We start from the raw sequence: 21814 nt of genomic DNA, 5'->3' as shown, positions 1-21814 counted from the left end.
AAGGATGTGGTGTGGGGACTCTTAAAGAACCTCAAGGTGGATCAGTCCTCAAAACCAGACTATTGAGACACAAGAGCTGAGATTGCTGGGGCCTTGTCCAATATATTGTCCTCTCTAGCCACAGACAAGGTTAACAGCGTTACGTTAATCAAGAAAGGAATTAAGTATAATCCTGGAAACGGATGAATTGCACTTCAGTTGGAAGGAAGTTACTGGAGGGGATGCTTAGGGATAGAACTTCTGAACATTTTGAAAACCATAGCCTGGTGACGGACAGCCAGCACGTCTTTGTGAGGGGCAAATCACATCTACTAACTTGATTTGAGTTTTGAAGAGGTGATTGAAGATGGAGAAAAGTGTTTGACAAGGTCCCTCATGGGAGACCCAACCAGAAGAATAAGATGCATGGGGTCCAGGATGACTTGGGGGTAAGAATTCAGAACTGGTTTGCACATAAAAAGTGGGCAGTGGTCGATAGGGCACAGTCTGGCTGGAGGTCAATGACTAGCAGTGTTCCGCAAATATTGTGACCTCTGCTGTTTGTAGTATATACACATTAGGCTTTGGAGAGTATGAAGAGACCAAACTGCTGTCGCATTAGAGTGCACATGCTATAATGAGAGATTGGACAAACTTGGGTTGCAGAGGCTAAGGGGAGATCTAACCCTAACTACAACAAGTATATATATTTTTAAAAACTACACAAGTATTGTTTAAAAAAAAGAGGGGGGGGGGAGAAAATACCAAGAAAATGTTCATGGGTTCATTGTCCATTCAGAAATTTGATGGCAGAGGGGAAGATGCTGCTCCTGAAACATCAAGTGTGACTTCAGATTCCTGTACCACCTCCTTGATGAAGAGGGCATGTCTTGGGTGATAGGGGTCCTTAATGATGGATGCCTTTTTTAGGCCTCTTGAAGATGTCCTGCATGCAGGGGAGCCGACTGTGTGTACAATTTTCTGCAGCTTTTTCTGATCCTGTGTAATGGCCTCCCCACATCAGATGATGGTGCAACCAGACAGAATGCTCTCCTTGGTACATCTACAGAAATCTGCGAGCGTCTTTGGTGACGTACCAATTCTCTTCAAACTCCTAATGAAATACAGCCACAGTTGTGCCTTCTTTGTAATTGCCTCAATATGCTGGGCCCGGGGACTTGATACTATTCACCCTTCCCATTTCTGACCCCCCAATGAGGACTGGAGTGTGTTCCCTCGACTCCCCCTTCCTGAAGTTCAAAATCAATTCCTTTGTCTTACAGATGTTGAGTACAAAGTTGTTAATGTGACACCACTCAACCAGCTAATTTATCTTACTCCTTTATGCCTCCTTGCCACCATCTGAAATACTGTCAATAAGAGTTGTGTAATCAGCAAATTTATAGAAGGTGTTTTGAGCTGTGCCTGGCCATAAAGTGGTGGGTATAGAGAGAATAGAGTAGTGGGCTAAGCACACATCCATGAGGTGCACCACTGTGGACAGTCAGTGAGATGTTATTTCCAATCTGCACTGACTATGGTCTCCCAGTGAAGTAGTCAAGGATTCAGTTGCAGAGGGAGGTACAGAGGCCCAGGTTCAAGAGCTTTTTTTGGAATAAAACTGAGGGTATGATGCAAACCGTGATACTGTGGAAGCATTTCTGTGGGCTGCTGAACTTGAGATACTTTAGTTCTGAACTCCCTCTCTATTATCAGCGGAAAAGACTTCAGCAAGGTGGAAGGAGACCATGTAAAGCAGTTGAGGCTGGTTCCCATACTGCTCGGAGATGTCACATGGTGAGGTTAACATCCTCTGTTCACTTGGAAGAAACAAACCCACACCGAGTGAGGGAGTAGCTCTTCAGCCATTAGGTGGAGGCGGTTGAGCAACTGATTAGCTCCTTAGTCTTTAATTCTCATAAAATGGGTCTTTTGCTTTTCTTCACAGTGCAAACTATGGCAGACTCCGGGGCAGCCCATAAGCTGTGGGTGCATATGAGAGACACCTCTAGACAGAGGTCCAGCAGCAAACCCAACCCCTAAGGAACAAAAGGTGGATGCAAGGCTCACTGGAGCTTGCCAACAGCCATGATATATACAACCTTTAGTGCTGTAAGAAAAAAACTTCTATGTTCCAAGTGCCCAGATCCCCCACAGTGCTTCCTTTTCTCCTTCTCAATTCTCATCTGCTGCTTTCACTTTGGCATTCTGCCTATGTCACTGTGAAGCCTCTAAGCTATTCTATTTTATCATCTTTTATGATTTTGACAAGTTTCATATCAGCTTCGAACTTCAGCTGCCACATCCTTTACACAAGTCCACCCACAGATGAAAAATAATTAGCAATTTCCAAAAAAAGCTTTTGTGAAAACCTCAATGAAAATTATCTACCCACCGCATTTAGTTTCTTATTATCTGACGAATTTTGGATCCCTGATCTCACTTTCCATAAACTTCACTGTTTTCAATATTTTTGAACAAACCACCAGTAGGCCACGTCCCCAAAAGCCTTCTGAAAGTCCATATACTCCTGCCATGCATTACATCAAAAGTCTAAAATCAGATTTGTCAGACATTTCTGTTGCCTTTTCTTGATTAAGCCCCAACTTCACAAATGAAAACCACGTCCTGATATTGATCTCCAACAACTTCCCTCCCAATAGTGCCAGACTGAATGAACAGTAACTCATTGTTAGAGCTTTTCTTTCATATATGGTACTCTTACATTAGCAAATCTCCAGTCCTCCAAGATCAGTGTTCTCATTAAGGGTAGGGCTGGGGGTGAAGTGACATCTGAAACAAAAATAAAAATTAATATCAGTACTGATGACCAGAAATCTAATTAGATTACTGTCAAAACAGATGATTCACCAATGCCTAATGATACCTGACTGGATACAAACACTGTCAAGGTCTTCCATAACTGATACCACTTGTTTTAATGCTCACCAATCTCAACTGCATACCACTCGAGAGAAAAAGAAATCTGGTTGATTCTTAACACGATTGTCCATCCAAAATATAGAGAGAAGCTATAAGCTGCCTGAACGGATGGAGCAGTAAAACTTATATTAAAAATATATCCAGAGATGACACACCGTGAAGAAGGAAGTGCAAGATTTAAAAAGTCATTTACAGCAAACCCAGACCAGGGCTGAATGAAGTCCTTCTCAATACAAGGAGAAGGCTAATGAAGAAGGCTACATCACTCACCTTATGCCCTTTTCTCACTGTTACCATCAGTAGGAGATACAGAAGCCTGAAGGCACACACTCAGCAATTCAGGAACAGCTTCTTCCCCTCTGCCATCCAATTCCTAAATGGACATTGAAGCTTTCGACACTACCTCAATTTTTTTTTAAATATACAGTATTTCTGTTTTTGCACATTTTTAATAATTCATTCAACATATGTAATTGATTTACTTGTTTTATTTTATTTATTATTTTTTCTCTCTGCTAGATTATGTATTGCATTAAACTGCTGCTGCTAAGCTAACAAATTTCATGTCACACACCGGTGATAATAAACCTGATTCTGATTATCTGCTATGTTCAGTAAAGTAAAAATGCTTCATATTGTTACCACTAGATGGAGACTACTTTGTTTAAAACTGCGTACGAATATTAAGCTTGCCATAATTCAGTTTTCTAATGAGCACCAGTTTTCTGGAACATTTCATTGCAGGATAAGTGACATCATCAAGAGTGCAGTTCAACAGAAGACAACACAAACTACTTACGTAATCTGAAAAAGCCAATAATAAATAGAATTTTTCACATTCCCTCTGTACAAAGGAGGTACCAGCCTAAGAGAATGCAACAGATTCTTAAAAATTCAACTATGTGCATCAAGAAGTGAAACCTAGCTTATTAAGCCAGACGTGAAAGCATAAAAAAACTCTACAACTTAGGTTAACTGACCAGATGTGCTATAACAGCTGCTGTTTTTTTGGGGCTGGATTGCAGCTCTGAAGTGCGTGTCTCAAAATGGAGCTGGTCTGCTGAAGGCATTGATCAGGAACTAAAGGCACGCTGCCTGCATTTGCTGTCCTTAGCGAACAATGTTGAAAAAAGAAAGAATTAATGTTTCCAGCTGATACCCACTTATCAGTGGCAGATTTAATAGATCACAAGAAAATACAGAATCATGGGGGGGAGAGAGAGAGAGAGAGAGGAAAAACAGACAATGTGCAGATCTGAGATAGAGCTCTAACTGAAGAAATGTGGAGGGGGTGGTGCTCTGTGTAAAGGGATAAGGGATGGTGCAGTTGGTTGCAGAATAGAGGCTCTACGGACCCCTCCATTACTGATATTGGTCCATGGTATAATAGAGGTTGGGAACCCGTGCTCTAGAAGGTTGTGAGAACTCAACCAAAAACTGTTTAAATTCACTAGAATAAAACAATTTTTTGGGGTGGAATTGAGAATTCAAAGGGCAAGTGGCAGCTCCAGAATATGCTTGTAGACTGAATAGAGTGATTTGGCTAAAACCATGTTCAGGCTTCCCACTGCCAAAGATACCACATTCTAAGCAGCAAATACAATGCACTGGAGTTGTTTTTCCATGATAGAGTTCGCTGAATTCTGTCTAAATATAGAGGGAGAAGGAATGGAAAAGACAGTTATCATACCCTTTAACCTTTTATGGGAAGATAGTGAGGGAAGAGAAACAGCTGTTATTGAAGAGCAGATTAAGATGATCAAGGAGGGAACAGTTCTCTTAGGATGAAAATGGAGAAGTAACTAGATGTTATTTTTAATAGTTACATATTAGTGTAGGTCATGAAAATCACCCTATTCTTGTCAGAGTTTACTGGTGTGGAAACTGGTGAGATTCAAGTTGAGGGTACTGGGGAACCTCAGTTCTTGGGGGAAGGCAAATGTTTAGAGTCTTAGTTGCTATAGTTAAATGCCCTTGTGGAAGGCAGCATCGTATTCTTGGCGTTTCAGAAAAACTGATAGGGAGTCCTTACAGCAGACAGGGTGGGCAGATCTGAAATCAATGTGGGACTCAGTGGACTTCAGTTGACATTGGTGGACAGTTCACATTTGCAATGAAGTGTGGAGGTGGGCAAGGAAAAATTTTTTAAAAAGCAAATAAAATGGACTAAATGAAATTGAACAAGTGGGCAAAATTTTGAACCAAAAGAAATGCAGGGGTATTTAAAGGATTGTAAATTTGTCCAACTAAAAATACAATGATGCCTATACTTAAAATGGAAGGAAACACCCCAAAGATTACAAGTAGTTTTTTTTTTGTTAAATATAAAAATAGTCTTTGCATTTGATTGCTTAATCTCTAAAAGTGTAAAGTAACTTTTATCAGCACTTTAAAGCACAGGAGAAGAGCAGAATGTCCTGAAGCCAAATCGAAGGCAGACAACTTTACATTGCAAATGAATTACTGGGCCTCGTCATATGGAACTACAACTAATGACTGAAGTGTTGAGCAAAGATGAACAGATGCCCCAAATCTGAAGCAGTGTTGATAGCACACAGTTAGCAAAAAGATTTGGTGCAGGAAAAACCTCAAAAATTTTTACAAAGCTGGCAATCTCTCAGTAGGTTTAGTCACACTGTTGTATATTTAATTATATGTTATATATGCGCTTTGTCAACTTGTACAAAATTAATAATGTTAATAATTCTGTGTTAATATTTTATGTGCTGTATTTGATATGTACTGTGGTCCCTGAGGAACATAGTTTCATTTAGCTGTATACAGTTGAATGACAAACTTAAACTATAGTTTCTTCCTATTTTCTACTGGTTAGTTTCATCTCCCGTCTGGGTATTTCTAATACAAAAATCATTTTTTGATAAGAGTAGACTTTAGCTGTGAAATGTGCCTCATCGACACGTGGCATCATTAGTTGCTGGGAATGGAACATTATTCCAAAGCTTCCACCACCACTGAGGTAACCAACTTTGTTGTAAATACTTTCATTTTAATTTCTATCAAGAGGTCTCCAAAAGAAATTGTCCAATTAATAGTGATTCATGGTGATTTTTTACAGTGTGAACTTCTGGTTTGAAACTGCATTGCAATATTGTTGAAATACACTTGCTTGATGCAATACTAAATCAAAGTTCCCTCCCTGGGGTCTATGTACTCCTCAGTTAATGGTAAGGCTTCATGGCATTTAAAAAAATAGGGTTGGAAACCTTGGCTCTGCAGCCAATTGAAGATGAAATAGGATTGAAAGGACATAGTAGCAGCATATAAAATTGGTGAATCATCCAGCAACTTAAAACAACAGCATTGATGAAAATTTTATGAATCTGACCAAATACTATGAAAAGGATCAGGACACTGGAACCACAGAACCAAAAACAGATAAGGAGATTAGTATTAGTCACATGTCCATCAAAACATAGTGAAATGTGTTGTTTCTGTCAAATCAAATCAGTGAAGATTGTGTCAGGCAGCCCACAAACGTCACCACACAAGTGTTTCTGGCGCCGACATAGGATGCCCACAACTCTAACCTACCCTAACCGCACATCTTTGGAATATGGAAGAGAAGTGGAGAAAACCTCTGTGGTCGGGGTGGGGGGGACGTACAGACTCCTTACAATGGTGGGAATTGAACCCCGATCTAACAGGGGGAGCTGAAAAGTGTTGCGCTAACCATTAGGCTACATGCTGTCCAATTACCTTAAATATTAAGATGCAAGTTTTTGAATCAGCTGAAAACAGCTTGTACAAACTCTACTTGTAATAACTATGTAGCCCCCCCAACCCAGCCAACCTCAGGGTCACTCGGCTCGCTGTCATCTAGGGAAACAGCCTTCGGCACTGCCAAGCTGGGTAATTAGTCTGTGTGGAAGCTGTGTGATGTACCCCACCCCGCCCAAATAACAGACAATACACCAGATACAATTAAATGATTTACAGTTTATAGATATTACTGGAACTATATAATTAAGAGAGAATAATATATAAAAGGAAAATAAAAGGCGCCACACTTATCAAAGTTCAATCTCTTCGTGCACAAACAGTTGGAGCTCAGGACCCTTCTTCATCCTGCGACCCCTCGAACCACCTCGACCCGCCGCTTGGGACCAACAACGGTGGCCGACCAGACGCTCCACACGAGTCTGTCTCCGTCTCCTCGCCGAACCCCCTCCTCGGGGTCCGATCCCATTAGCGGACATCACAGCACCTGGTCCATCCTCTGTCTCTCTCTCTCCTGCCTTCTCCCCAAAAACCCCGCGCATACAGTATCTTCAAATACACCAAAAACATAACAACTATCCCAATTGGTTTGTAACATATTCTTATCACACTCTAAACCAAAACAAGCTGCTAGCACAAAAACTTTCTCAGCGTTTAACATAACAAAGAAGCATTCCCAAGTATAACATAACAAAGAAGCCATTTTAATGAGCCTACGCAGTAACATAAGAGACGAAACCCCCTTACAACTAGATGGGAGGTGGTGGTTTTGCTTCAATGTAGCATGGCACTCAAAGATTTAATAGACCGAAAGGCTGTTTCCTCTTCTTTATGCAGTCTGATGTCACACATCTACACCACCAGCTCAATTAAAACTTAACATAAGAAACATAGAAAACCTACAGCAGAATACAGGCCCTTCAGCCCACAATGCTGCGCCGAACATGTACTTACTTTCGAAATTACCTAGGGTTACACATAGCCCTCCATTTTTCAAAGCTGCATGTACCTATCCAGGAATCTCTTAAAAGACTCTATTGTATCCACCGTTGCAAGCAGCCTATTCCACGCACTCACCACGCTCTGCGGAAAAAAAACTTACCCCTGACATCTCCACTGTACCTACTTCCAAGCACCTTAAAACTGTTCCCTCTTGTGTTAGCCATTTCAGCCCTGGGAAAAAGCCTCTGACGATCAATGCCTTTCATCACCTTAAACACCTCTAACAGGCCACCTCTCATCCTCAGTCACCCCAAGCAAAGGCCTAGTTCACTCAACCTGTTTTTGTAAGGTATGCTCCCCAATCCAGGCAACATCCTCATAAATCTCCTCTACACCCTTTCAACAGTTTCCACATCCTTCCTCTAGTGAGGTGACCAGAATTGAGTACAGTACTCCAAGTGGGGTCTGACCAGTATTCTATATAGCTGTAACATTACCTCTTGGCTCTTAAACTCAATCCCACGACTGATGAAAGCCAACACACTGTATGCTTTCTTAATCACAGAGTCAACCTGCGCAGCCTTTTTGAGTGTCCTATGGACTCGGACCCTAAGATCCCTCTGATCCTCCACACTGCCAAGAGTCTTACCATTAATAGTATATTCTGCCATCATATTTGACCTACCAAAATGAACCACCTCACACTTATCTGGGCTGAACTCCATCTGCTGCTTCTCAGCCCAGTTTTCCATCCTATTGATGTTCCGCCGGAACCTCTGACAGTCCTGCACACTATCCACAACACTCCCAACCTTTGTGTCATCAGCAAATTTACTAACCCATCCCTCCACTTCCTCATCCAGGTCATTTATAAAAATCACTAAGAGAAGGGGTCCCAAAACAGATCCCCGAGGCACACTACTGGTCACCGATCTCCATGCAGAATATAACCCATCTACAACCACTCTTTGCCTTCTGTGAGCAAGACAATTCTGGATCCACAAAGCAAAGTACACTTGGATCCCATGTTTCCTTACTTTCTCAATAAGCCTTGCATGGGGTACCTTATCAAATGCCCTGCTGAAATCCATATACACTACGTCTACTGCTCTACCTTCATCAACATGTTTCGTCACATCCTCAAAAAATTCAATCGGGCTTGTAAGGCACAACCTGCCTTTGACAAAAACAAAAATAACAGGAATTCTGCAGATGCTGGAAATTCAAGCAACACACATCAAAGTTGCTGGTGAACGCAGCAGGCCAGGCAGCATCTCTAGGAAGAGGTACAGTCGGCGTTTCAGGCAGAGACCCTTCATCAGGACTAACTGAAGGAAGAGTTAGTAAGAGATTTGAAAGTGGGAGGGGGAGATACAAAATGATAGGAGAAGACAGGAGGGGGAGGGATGGAGCCAAGAGCTGGACAGGTGATTGGCAAAAGGGATATGAGAGGATCATGGGACAGGAGGTCCGGGGAGAAAGACAAGGGGGGGAAACCCAGAGGATGGGCAAGGGGTATAGTCAGAGGGACAGAGGGAGAAAAAGGAGAGTGAGAGAAAGAATGTGTATAAAAAATAAATAACAGCCCCACCTCCCCCTCGTACCCCATCTGTTATTTATTTTTATACACACATTCTTTCTCTCACTCTCCTTTTTCTCCCTCTGTTATTACACCGTGCCAGAATCTGTCTCCCTATCTGCTCCTTGATGTCCTTGTTACTATTGGGTGGTCTATAAAAAAAACACCAAGTAGATTTATTGACCCCTTCCTGTTTCTAACTTCCACCCACAGAGACTCAGTAGACAATCCCTCCATGTCTTCGTCCTTTTCTGCAGCTGTGATACTATCTCTGATCAGCAGTTCCATGCCCCCACCTCTTTTGCCTCCCTCCCTGCCCTTTCTGAAACATCTAAAGCCTGGCACTCACAGTAACTATTCTTGCCCCTGAGCCATCCAAGTCTCTGTAATGGCCACAACATCACAGCTCCAAGCACTGATCCATGCTCTAACCTCATCTGCTTTGTTCATGATGCTTCTTGCATTAAAATAGACAGATCGCAAATCATTGGTCTGAGCGTATCCCTTCTCCTTCACCTGCCTATCCTTCCCCTCACACTGTCTCCAAGCTTTCTCTAAATGGGAGCCAACTGCCCCTTCCTCCGTCTATTGAGTTTGGTTCCCAACCCCAGCAATTCTTGTTTAACCTTTTCCCAATAGCCTTAGCAAACCTCCCAGCCAGGATATCGGTCCCCCTGGGATTCAAGTGCAACACATCCATTTTGTACAGGTCACGCCTGTCCCAAAAGAGGTCCCAATGTTCCAGAAATCTGAATCCTTGCCCCCTGCTCCAATCCTTTAGCCACGCATTTATCCTCCACCTCATTCTATTCCTATACTCACTGTCACGTGGCACAGGCAGTAATCCCGAGATTACTACCTTTGAGGTCCTGCTTCTTAACTTCCTTCCTAACTCCCTGTAGTCTGTTTTCAAGACCTCCTTTTTCCTACCCATGTTGTTGGTACCAATATGTACCACGACCTCTGGCTGTTCACCTTCCCACTTCTGGATATTGTGGATATGATCAGAAACATCCCGGACCCTGGCACCTGGGAGGCAAGCTACCATCCGTTTTCTTTCCTGCGTCCACAGAATTGCCTGTCTGACCCCCTAACTATAGAGTCCCCTATCACTGCTGCCGTCCTCTTCCTTTCCCTACCCTTCTGAGCCACAGGGCCAGACTCTGTGCCAGAGGTGCAGTCATCGTTGCTTCCCCCGGGTAGGCCGTCCCCCCCAACAGTGCTCAAACAGGAGTACTTACTGTTGAGGGGGACAGCCACTGGGGTATTCTCTAGTATCTGACTCCTGCCCGCCCCTCTCAGAACTGTTACCCACTTATCTGTCTCCCAAGGCCCCGGTGTGATTACTTGCCTATAGCTCCTCTCTTTCCTTGACCAGATGAAGGTCATTGAGCTGCATCTCCAGTTCTCTAACACGGTCCCTAAGGAGCTGCAGCTCGACACACCTGGCACAGATGTGGCCGTCCAGGAGCCTTCCCACATCTGACACCCAGTACAGAACACTGGCCTCACAGACATACTTCCTGTTTCTATTCCTCACAGGCAACTTACCTCGCCTCAACCCGTTAGCGCCGAAGCCCACATGAGCCAAAGCCCTACCACTCTGCCTCAGATCACTCCATCAGTGACCGCTCCGCTAGACAGCATCTCTCTTTCATGCCTGAACCTTCCCTGCTATTTAACTCAGGATTGGTGTTTCCTGATAGGCCACGTACAAACACTCTCAAAGATTCTTTTTTATATAACCGCCGCAGACCTGCGAGAAATCCCTCTTGGTGAAGCTCAGTTGACGCCGCTGATAGGCCACGTACAACGACATTAATACAATTAACATGACATTAATACTGTACAATTGTGTTGTAAAAGCAGCATTAGACCCGTACAAAAAAGGCTACCATTTCCGGTTTGGACTGAAAACTGAAGGATTAGTGATCTAACTCATACCTTTTGGACATGTTTTAAGTTGTACTTCCTCCTACTGAAGAAACTGAAAACCAACAATGGCTCGATCACCCCTTAACCATCAGGCTCCTGAACCAAAGAGGACAATTTCACTCGCTCCGTCATTGAAACGCTCACACAACTAATGAACTCACGCTCAAGGATTCTTCATCTCATGTTCTCAATATTAAGTAAAGGCATCCGTTAGTCTTGCGAGACCATGGATCTGCACCTGGAAAGTCTTCACTCTCCAGGGCGCAGCCCTGGGCAAGGTTGTATGGAAGACCAGCAGTTGCCCATGCTGCAAGTCTCCCCTCTCCATGACACCAATGTTGTCCAAGGGAAGGGCATTAGGACCCATACAGCTTGGCACCAGTGTCGTTGCAAAGCAATGTGTGATTAAGTGACTTGCTCAAGGACACAACACGTTCCCTCGGCTGGGGCTCGAACTCACAACCTTCAGGTCACTAGTCCAATGCCTTAACCACTTGGCCACATGCCCACACTCTCAATATTTATTGCTTATTTATTTATCACTATTATTTCTTCTTTTTGTGTTTTCATAATTTGTTGTCTTCTACAGTCTGGCTGAACGTCCTAGTTGGGCGGTCTTTCATTGCCTCTGTTATGATGATTGTTCTACAAATTCATTGAGTATGCCCGTGAGAAAAAGAATCTCAGGGCTATACATGGTGACATGTATGTACTTCGATAATAAATTTACTTTGAACTTTAATTAACCTTCAAAGTAATTCACTGGCTGTGGTTGCTGAATTAAGTTAAAATTTTTGGTAGCTTTGAAGAGAAATGTAGTTTTAAATTTTGTGTAAAAGGTAAATGCACTTATAGATTAACCATTAACTAACTAAACAGTGAAAAATATCTGAAGGACTTAACCCAGTACTGCAAATAAGTAGATCAATTCAAATGTCCCAATGCAATTACCCCAAACATTCTGGATATATTTACATGAATAACCAAATTCAGTAAATGGATCTTTACATCACCCTTTACAAAATGGTCACAGAGGGGAAAGCCAGCATACAGGACAGTAATTAGGTTTGATATATCACAGCAGTGAATACAAACCAGGAATGATGCCACAAAATAAGAGAACAAAACTAAAGCCTTGTTAATTCTGGTGGGGGAGGGGGGAGAGAGAGAGGAGAGAGGAGAGAGAGAGAGAGAGAGAGAGAGAGAAGAGATATATATATATAAATAAATAAATAACAGAATTCCAGCTGTATAGACATTCATTCTTCACAGATCTAAGCCACAATTTCCATCACCCTGTTTATCCTGGAGCTGGCAAAAAGCTGATTCTCCTTCCACATCAAGTGGATGGAGGTCTGATGAACTCCAGACTGGAACCTCTTTCATTTTAAATTTTATAAAATAATCAGAATGGAGGGAGGAGATTGCTTCCTGATGTTTAATTAGGAATGTTGCAAAATGCTGGAATGGTCTCAAGAATCTGCTGACAAGTTTGTAAGTAAGGAAGTAAACAAGCAGTTCAGAATAGAAAAGAGGTGAGTTCAAACATTTCGATGAAAATCAATAAATTTACTCAGGAAACAGTCATAAATCCAGTCAAGGTCAGTGCTGGTCAAAATAAATAGCTCTCCAAACTAAATCCATCTTCCAGCATATTGTCCACAGCGCCAGTTCTTTAAGTACACGTACGATGTATTATTTAAATCTGATTGCCTTTAACATCCTTCCTTGCCGGTGAGTTCCACAGCCTAATCTCTTGGGTGAAATTTATGCTCACTCCCCTTTTAAACTCTCTCATGGATTCTAACCATTCTGTTAAGGTAAATAAGGAAGGACTTCTTTCCTTTATCTAGGCCTCTTACATTCATGTACCTTAAATCCCCCGTCAGCCTTTCATTCTAAGGAAACTTACTTTAGCCAGTCCTCCTCATAGCTATACACACAAAATGCTAGAGGAACTCAGCAGGCCAGGCAGCATCTATGGAAAAAGAGTAAACAGTTGATGTTTTGGGCCGAGACCCTTCAACGTGACTGGGGGAAATAAAAGATTAGAAGTCAGAGTAAGGAGGTGGGGGAGAAGGAGAGGAAATAGTACAAGGTAGTAGATGATAAATGAGACCGGGAGAGGGGGAGGAGGTGAAGTTAAGAGCTGGGAAGTTGATTGGTGAAAGAGATAAAGGGCCAGAGAAGGGGGAATCTGATAGGAGAGGACAGAAGAGCATGGAATAAAGGGAAGGGGGAGGAGCACCAGAGGGAGGTGATGGGCAGGGGAGACGAGAGAGACAGAGATAGACAGACAGATAGATAGATATAGACAGACAGACAGACAAGGGGATAGGACTACTACCTGCTCATGGCTACGGTTTTCTAGACCCGGCAAACTGCTCAAATCGTCTGCCCGCTCTCCAATGCAAACATTTTGTGCTTAATGAGACGAGCAGGATCCTATGTGTTATCTACGATGTGGCTTAACCAGTGTTATGCACAGTTTTTGCATTCCCTCTTTGCTCTTACATCCTACACCATGGCTATTAAAGGATAGTCAGAGTTATACAGTACAGAAATAGGCCCTTTGGCCCAGTATATCCAAGTCAACCTTTTTGTCCATCTATGCTAATCCTACTTGCCTGCAGCAAGTCGAAATCCTTCTGCACCCTGTTTATTGATGCACAGTAATCTTATCCAAGAAAGAGTGAAATTGGGTAACTGTGAAGTGCTGCATTTTGAGAAGTCAAACCAAGGTGGACATTGGGGAGTGCTGTGGAACAGAGGGAGATGAGGAGTAGTAGTTTGTTGAAAGCGGATATTGTGCTAAATGCAGTGTTTGGCATACAAGCCTTCAGCCAGGGCATGGACAATCATCTTCTTGGACCTTTGCTCCCAGTGGGACGTAGGTCATTGATGAGTTCATCAATATTTCTGTAATACATTGGATCCACTCTACAGGGGTTTGGCCTACACAGATTCACCAGAGCCCTGCTGGCCAGCCTTACCCGTTTCCACCTCGAACAACAGGGCTGCAGGGTTGGACTTTCAGAGGTGCATGGAACATAGGAGTCAGGATGTAGTGGTACAGTTGAACAAGACGTTGGTGAGACCGCACTTGGAGTATTGTGCGAGGTTTTGATTGCCCTATTATCAGAAAACTATCATCACACTGGAAAGAGTGCAGAGTTATCAGGATGCTGCCAGAGCTCAAGGGCCAGAGTTATAGGGATAGGTCGGCCAGGTTAGGATTATTCTTTCGTGGCGACCTAACAGAATCATGAGGGGCATAGACAGATAAAGCGAAAGCTTTTGTTTATTATCCAAGGAAGGGGAACCAAAAAAATACCTAGACATCACAGGTTTAAGATGAGAAGTGAAAGATTTGAAAGGGACCTGAGGGGTTAACTATTCATACAAAAGGGTGGTGCACGTATGAAATGAGGTGGTCAAGGCAGGTGTAAAGTTGGGACTACAACTCGGGGTCCTAGGTTAAGGGTGAAAGGTGAAAAGTTCAGAGGAACATGAGGGGAAACTCCTTCACTCAGCGGGTGGTGAGAGTGTGGAACAAGCTGCCAGCAGATGGGAGCTTGCTTTCAATGTTTGAGAAGTTTGGATACGTACATGGATGATAGGGGTATGGAAGGCTATGGTCCTCCTGTAGGCTGATGGAAGTAGGCAGTTTAAATGGCTCGGCACAGAGTATATGGGCTGCAGGCCTGTTTCTGTGCCATGCTATTCTATGACTATGACCAACAACATTCAAGAATGCATTTATACAGGTACATGGATAGGAGGAGTTGAGAGAGGTATGGCACCAGCTTGGTTGGTGTGGATGGGTTCTGCCAAGGGCTCATTTATGTGCTGTAATACTCTTTACTCCTCAAAACTACAATGTTTCTAAGGCAAATACATCTTCTAGCTTTTTAAATCACACTGACTTGTCTTTCTACCTTTGAAGAATCTATATAGAAACTCCATATTCACTCCATTCACCCCATAATATTTGGTATCCTCGCATTTATTGTGCATTCATTTGCCTTGTGCACCACCCCATACACTTTTCCTGATCAACTTCCACATGTAATTTTTTTTCCTGTCCAAATAACCTGGACATCTGTATATTCCTGCAGTCCAGGTTTTCTTCCATATTGTCACCCACATGGCCAATTATTTTAACCTTCTTTAACATGATCCCAAAATTTAAAAAAAATTATACATATTGTACATATGTTACAAAGAGCAAGGGTCAATATTTTAAACCCTAAGGAATCTTACTGATCACATTATTCGAATCATAAACACCCTTCAAGCACAACGGTTTAGCAAATTGGATATTAAGAAGAAGGACCTAATTTTCCAACTCTATGAGATTCCACACTTTTAATGACTTGTTTGCCATGTGGCACTTTGTCTAAAGCCTTGATAAAATCTATTTAGACAAGAAACACTGCCACATATCTTCCATGTTACTTTCTCAGAGTTTCATCAAAATTATCAGTCAGAAACTTTCCTCAATTCTACTGACTATCCCTGAGTAATCAGTCTATTTTGAAATATTCTTTAAAATGGATTCCAATAACAAATTAAAATTAAGCTAACTACTTGGTTTATCAGTCCATGTTTAGACACAAGTCATCCTTAGCAAACCCCAGGTAACACTTTTGTAGCCAAAGCCTGAAAAACTATACAGCCTCTGCAGATGCCTGTGGTAATAAATTCCACAAATTCACCACCCTCTGGCTAAAGAAATTTCTCTGCACCTCTGTTTTAAATGGATGCCCCTCTATCCTGAAGCTGTGCCCTCTTGTCCTAGACACCCCCACCATGGGAAACATCCTTTCCACATCTACTCCGTCTAGGCCTTTCAACATTCGAAAGGTTTCAATGAGATTCCCCCTCATCAATCCTTCTAAATTCCAGTGAATACAGACCAGAACTATCAAAAGTTCCTCATATGATAAACTTCTCATTCCTGAAATCATCCTTGTGAACCTCCCCTGAAACCTCTCCAATGCTAGCATATCTCTTCTCAGATAAAGAGCCTAAAACTATTCACAATACTCAAGGAGAGGCCTCACTATTGCCCTATAAAGCCTCAGCATCACATCTCTGCTCTTGTATTCTAGATCTCTTGAAATGAATGCTAACATTACATTGCATTCCTTACCACCGACTCAACCTGCAAGTTAAACTTTAGGGTGTTCTGTACAAGGACTCCCAAATCTCAGAGTTCTTGATTTTCTCCACATTCAGTAAAGAGTCAGTACATTTATTTCTACTACCAAAGTGCACAACCATGCATTTTGCAACACTGTATTTCATTTGTCACTTTGTCATACTCCTAACCTGTCTAAGTCCTTCTGCAGCCTAACTGTTTCCTCAACACTGCCTGCCCCTCCACCAATCTTTGCATGGTCTGCAAACTTGGCAACAAACCATCTATTCCATTATCTAAATCAGTGATATACAGCATAAAAAGCAGTTCCAACACTGACCCCTGCAGAACACCGCTAGACATTGGCAGCCCACCAGAAAAGGATCCTTTTATTCCCACTCGCTGCCTCCTACCAATCAGCCAATGCTCTAACCATGCCAGTAACTTTCCTGCAATACCATGGGCTTTTAACTTGGTAAGCAGCCTCACGTGTGGCACCTTGTCAAAAGCCTTCTGAAAGTCCAAATATGCAACATCCACTACACCCCCTTTATCTATCCTACGTGTAATCTCAAATAATTCCAACTGGTTCATCAGGCAATATTTTCCCCTTAAGGAAACATTACTGACTTTGTCCTATCTTGTCCTGTGTCAATACTCCATAACCGCATCCTTAACAATTGACTCCAACCTCTTTCCAGCCACTGAGGTCAGGTTAACCAGTCAATAATTTTCCTTTCTGCTGCCTTCCTCCTTTAAAGAGTGAGGTGATATTTTCAATTCTCCTGTACTCTGGCACCATGCCAAAGTCTAATGATTTTCGAAAGATCATTACTAATGCCTCCACAATCTCTACCACTACCTCTTTCAGAACCCTAGGGTGCAGTTCATCTGGTCCAGATGACTTATGTACCCTTAGGTCTTTCAGCTTTTTGAGCATCTTCTCCCTTACACTCACTTCTCTTCCCTCGCACCCTTCAATATCTGGCACACAGTGAAGACTGATGCAAAATACTCATTCAATTCACTTGCCACCTCCTTGTCCCCTGTTACTATTTCTCCAGCCTCATTTTCTACGGTCCTATAACTACTCTCATCTCACTTCTATTTTTTTCTTAGATACTTGAAAAAGCTTTACTCTACCCACTTTGATATTGTCTGCTAGTTGCTTTCATATTTCACCTTTTCCCTCCTAATGAATCTTTTAGGTTGCTCTCTGTAGGTTTTTAAAAGCTTCACAATCCTCTACCTTGCTATTAATTTTTGTGGCATTGTATGCCCTCTCTTTTGTTTTTACATTGGCTTTGACTTCCTTTGTCGGCCACAGTTGTACTCTTTTGCCATTTGAGTATTTCTTCATTTTTGGAATACATCTTCCTCATTTTCCCCTAGAAACTCACCAAATTACTGTTCTGCTGACATCCCTGCCAGCATCTCCTTCCAATTTACTTTGGCCAACTCCTCTCATCCCACTGTAATTTCCTATACTCCAGTGAAATACTGCTACGCCAGACTTTACTTGCTCCCTATCAAGTTTCAAGTTGATAGTCCTAAGATGGGCCTTTTCAAAGATAATAAATGACTCAGCCCTTCTGTCACATTTCTCAGATCTAACATTTTAAATTTATTCATGTTAACAATGACATTGTCAATATTCCCTTTAAGACAGTTGCAATAAAATCAGGAACCTTCCTTTTCTAATTTGGTCTACTCTATCTTTAGTTATCATCTTGCACTTACAACATTTTTGAAATTTCCTTCATTTTATTTTTTCCACATTCCCCATTTTCCTTTTAATTACTCTTCCACACTTCCTCTTCTAAGCTTTCTGATCTACAAATCTCTTGAGGTTATGGTTCCCATCCTTGGCTTTAAGTTATCTTCTATGCATATATTTCTGGAAGTTAGATTTATTTTGCAAAACATTATATAGTTTATTTATTCCTCAAGTGCCTCCATTGCTCAAGGACCAATTTACCTTTGATATGCTGTTTCCAGTCCATTTACACTTTAATCACTTTAGTTTAGCAAAATTGATCTTCCCACTTTGAAATTTTATTCCTGTTTTACCTTTGTGTTTTTCCTAAATTAACTAAATGCTGATTTCCAACAAACTAAAATGTACTCTCACTGACAATTCCTAATGTAGAAACATCTTTTTGCTCCCGTCATAACACAATCCCCCGTGACTATCGCTCCTTTGACTTTTCTCCTTCTGTCTCTAAAAGGCTGAGCTTCCCATAATGCTCTGTCCTTGGTGGCCCTGGCAGCCCAAAGAAAGCCTCTCCATCAGTGCTCAGAGCAGAATATAAATGATACACCTTAAATAGCAAACACTTCAAGTTAACATCTTGAGGTTGCGTCTGTGACCACACTTTGCATAAATTTTTCAGTTTTGCTGTTTCACCAAGGGAGAGTAATTATAAGATGACAAATTTACACCAGCAGTTATGTTATCAATTTGTACAGATACAATTGAAAAGCTGTAGAGGAAGTAAATTCTTTCAGACCAGAAGTAACATATTAAATATAGTTTAGATATATTAAAATATTTCTTCATTTACACACACACACACAATATAAAATAACTTGTACCGTGCCCTATCATTCGTTATTTTTTTCTGCTGCAATTTTTAGAAATCAATTTTCAGCATCGACAAACACAATTTAAACTAGAAAAACATGTTTTATAGATATTCTGATCTTTACTGTGAGAAAAAATATTGCCAACGAAAACATGACCTAATGATATTAGACATTGATCTGGATAGAAGGCAGGCAAGATTTAATAGCAGATTTATCCAGTTCATTTGAGTTGTGGTCAGGATAAGAATCCCTGGTAACAGAGTCAAAAAGGATGCTGCTCCTTTGAACTGGGGTACCTGTACTTTGTTAATGCTGTTCTTTGTGATTGCATCTTCTGAAGGGAGAAGTGACTGAGATGCGGTTCCAGATGTATAAACATTGGCTACGTTTCTTCTCAGTTTCAACGCCCCACAGCACAGACACTTAACCCTAATGACCGTCTGCATTTTAAGCCATTTGCCATATTTCTGCCAATTCTCTCAGTACCTCTGTAGCTTGGTGCCGTCAACCACACTGCTTACAGATACCGCACATGCCAACACCATCCACTGGGATTGAAAACCTCAGTAACATTGAGATCAATGAAACCTTGAACTTACCCAAGGAATAAAGGCCTCTAAAAGGGAGCTCTCGAGTGGAAAAAGTATGAATAATTATTAATAACTAGAATTATTATGAGAGTTGTGGACTTGGACAAATGAAAAATGAAAGGTACGATGAGCAGTTATGAGGAGAAGGATCACATCTGCATAGTGGCAGGTCAGGATAATAGACAAGTCAGGAGTACTACAGAGCATTGAGTATAGGAGTTGGGATGTAATGCTGAATTTGTATAAGACATTGGTAAGGCCAAATCTGGAGTATTGTGTACAGTTCTGGTCAACAAATTATAGGAAAGATGTCAATAACATTGAGAGAGTACAGAGGAGGTTTACTAAAATGTTGCCTGGGTTTCATCTCCTAAGTTACAGAGAAAGGTTGAACAAGTTAGGTCTTTATTCTTCGGAGCGTAGAAGGTTGAGGGGAGACTTGATAGAGGTGTTTAAAATTATGAGGGGGATTGATAGGGTTGACGTAGTTAGACTTTTTCCATTAAGAGTGGGGAAGATTCAAACAAGAGGGCATGGGTTGAGAATTAGAGGACAAAAGTTTAGGGGTAACATGAGGGGGATCTTCTTTACTCAGAGAGTGGTAGCTGTGTGGAATGAGCTTCCAGCAGAAGTGTTTTGGGTCAGGTTCTATGTTGTCGTTTAAAGTTAAATTGGATGGATATATGGACAGGAAAGGAATGGAGGGCTATGGGCTGAGTGCAGGTCAGTGGGAATAGGATAGGGTAAGAGTTCGGCACGGACTAGAAGGGCCGAGATGGCCTGTTTCCGTGCTGTAATTGTTATATGGTTATATGTGTATGGTAGTTGACAACATTTCATCCTCACAATGTGAAGTCATGGAATGGCTTTACCATCAAATCCAATGTTGTTATGCTGTGGCTGAAGCAATATTGACTAAGTTTGTGAATAAAGCAGCCTAATAAGCTGTTCTCATGTCATAGATGTACAGCACATTCCAAAGAAAAGGACATGAAATGGATTTTCACGCAAAAAATAGCTCTATTATTCCCACATTAGATGAAAACACTTCAGCTAATATCCATGGCCTGGGGCAGAAGCAGCTGCTGAATTGGCTCCTCAGAAGAGTTTGGCAATTCACAATACTTCAACTACACTCCTGGTATTTTCACCATCTAAATCATATCTAAAAAGATGCTCCACTAAATATATTTGCTGGTTGGAAATAAAACCTTGTGCAAAGACTACCTGTTCATCTGAAACGTAGATTTGAAAGCTACCCTTTTCATCGGCATGAAATGTTTTGATTTTGCAGGCCAAGTACAATTTCGTAACCTTGAGGACAGAAAACAAAATTATTCAAAATTCAACACGCATTAGCACAGCTGCTCAGTCAGACCACAGAAGATATTGGGCTTGAGAAAGTGCATTGCTGGGTCTGCAGAATTCCTCCTGGGCTGATTCAGAGCACAGCTCTGCACCTCTAACCCTGAGCCTGCTGAGAAAATATTTGACATAGAGTTGCTGAGTATTAACATAAAAAAAAAGACCTTCAGGGAACATGGAAAAAGTATTTATCAGCAGCCTCTGATCATGAGGAGTGCTTCTGACAAAACATCTTGTGATTTCTTTGGCAATAGCTGTCCCCTTTGCCAAAACCCACCATATCAAGAGCCTCTCCAGAGGAATTGTTGAGTTCAGTGGATGGTATGCTATCTAAATAGCACTTTAAATAATTCACACAACCTGAACACCAGAAAAGAGAGAATAATTTGATTGTAATTAACAAATTATGAAGTTCTAAGACTAAAGTTCTACGATTTAAACAACTGAAATTTAAGCCTGCAAAATAATTGCAAACCCTTTAATTTAAAATATTCAAAAGGAGTAAAAGATGTACACAAATATAGTTTATCTTAGGGTCAGTCAGACGGTTAGCAGTGACTTAGAATGACATTAAAATGTCGATTTTGTAATTTAGCACAAAATTCTCATGGCATTTTAAAACTGGGCATAAATATCTTGAATTGTGGCAAGTCATAATTTCCTTTGATTGTGGTGAAGACTGTTCGTGGTCGAAATTTATGGAAGAACATAATGTAAGGACTTCCAAATCAAATGAGCCATGCATGGGAATCCCGAATTCACTGCCAATTTGTGAAGGCTAGTAGTTTTACATTGTAAAACCCGGGCTATTGTGCTTGATAAATCTACTTGGTAAGTAGTAAGTTTGGGGTGGGGGGCAGGAATCAATAGCTGAAACAAATAGTTCGAAAAAATATTTGATGAGAAAAACTGAAAATTAAAAGATAGGCAGTATTCATTCTCATGGTTTAGACGACTTACTAACAAGCCGAAAGTAGAAGGAAGAAACAGATTTGTGAACTGGACCTTTAGAAT

The 21814-nt window shown here is 41.5% G+C and overlaps 1 protein-coding gene across 8 annotated transcripts in view; it reads right to left on the bottom strand.

Annotated features, from left to right (window-relative positions):
• The window catches only part of pag1 (phosphoprotein membrane anchor with glycosphingolipid microdomains 1), a 167218-nt gene that overhangs the window by 59775 nt on the left and 85629 nt on the right, over positions 1-21814 (bottom strand). For 6 of the 8 annotated variants that reach the window (XM_072252993.1, XM_072252973.1, XM_072253004.1 and 3 more), the window contains one exon: positions 2705-2772. The exons of 1 other annotated variant lie outside the window; for it this stretch is intronic. The gene's annotated coding sequence lies outside the window, so the exon portion shown is untranslated. Of the gene's footprint in view, positions 1-2704; positions 2773-3902; positions 3933-21814 lie in introns of those variants that run through there. One more of the 8 variants, XM_072253012.1, reaches the window with a different exon arrangement.

The sequence above is a fragment of the Mobula birostris genome, chromosome 1, assembly GCF_030028105.1.
Source record: "Mobula birostris isolate sMobBir1 chromosome 1, sMobBir1.hap1, whole genome shotgun sequence".
Classification (NCBI taxonomy): Eukaryota; Metazoa; Chordata; class Chondrichthyes; order Myliobatiformes; family Myliobatidae; genus Mobula; species Mobula birostris.
Note: the sequence above shows the minus strand (reverse complement) of the source record. Positions and strands in the feature narration are given on the sequence as shown.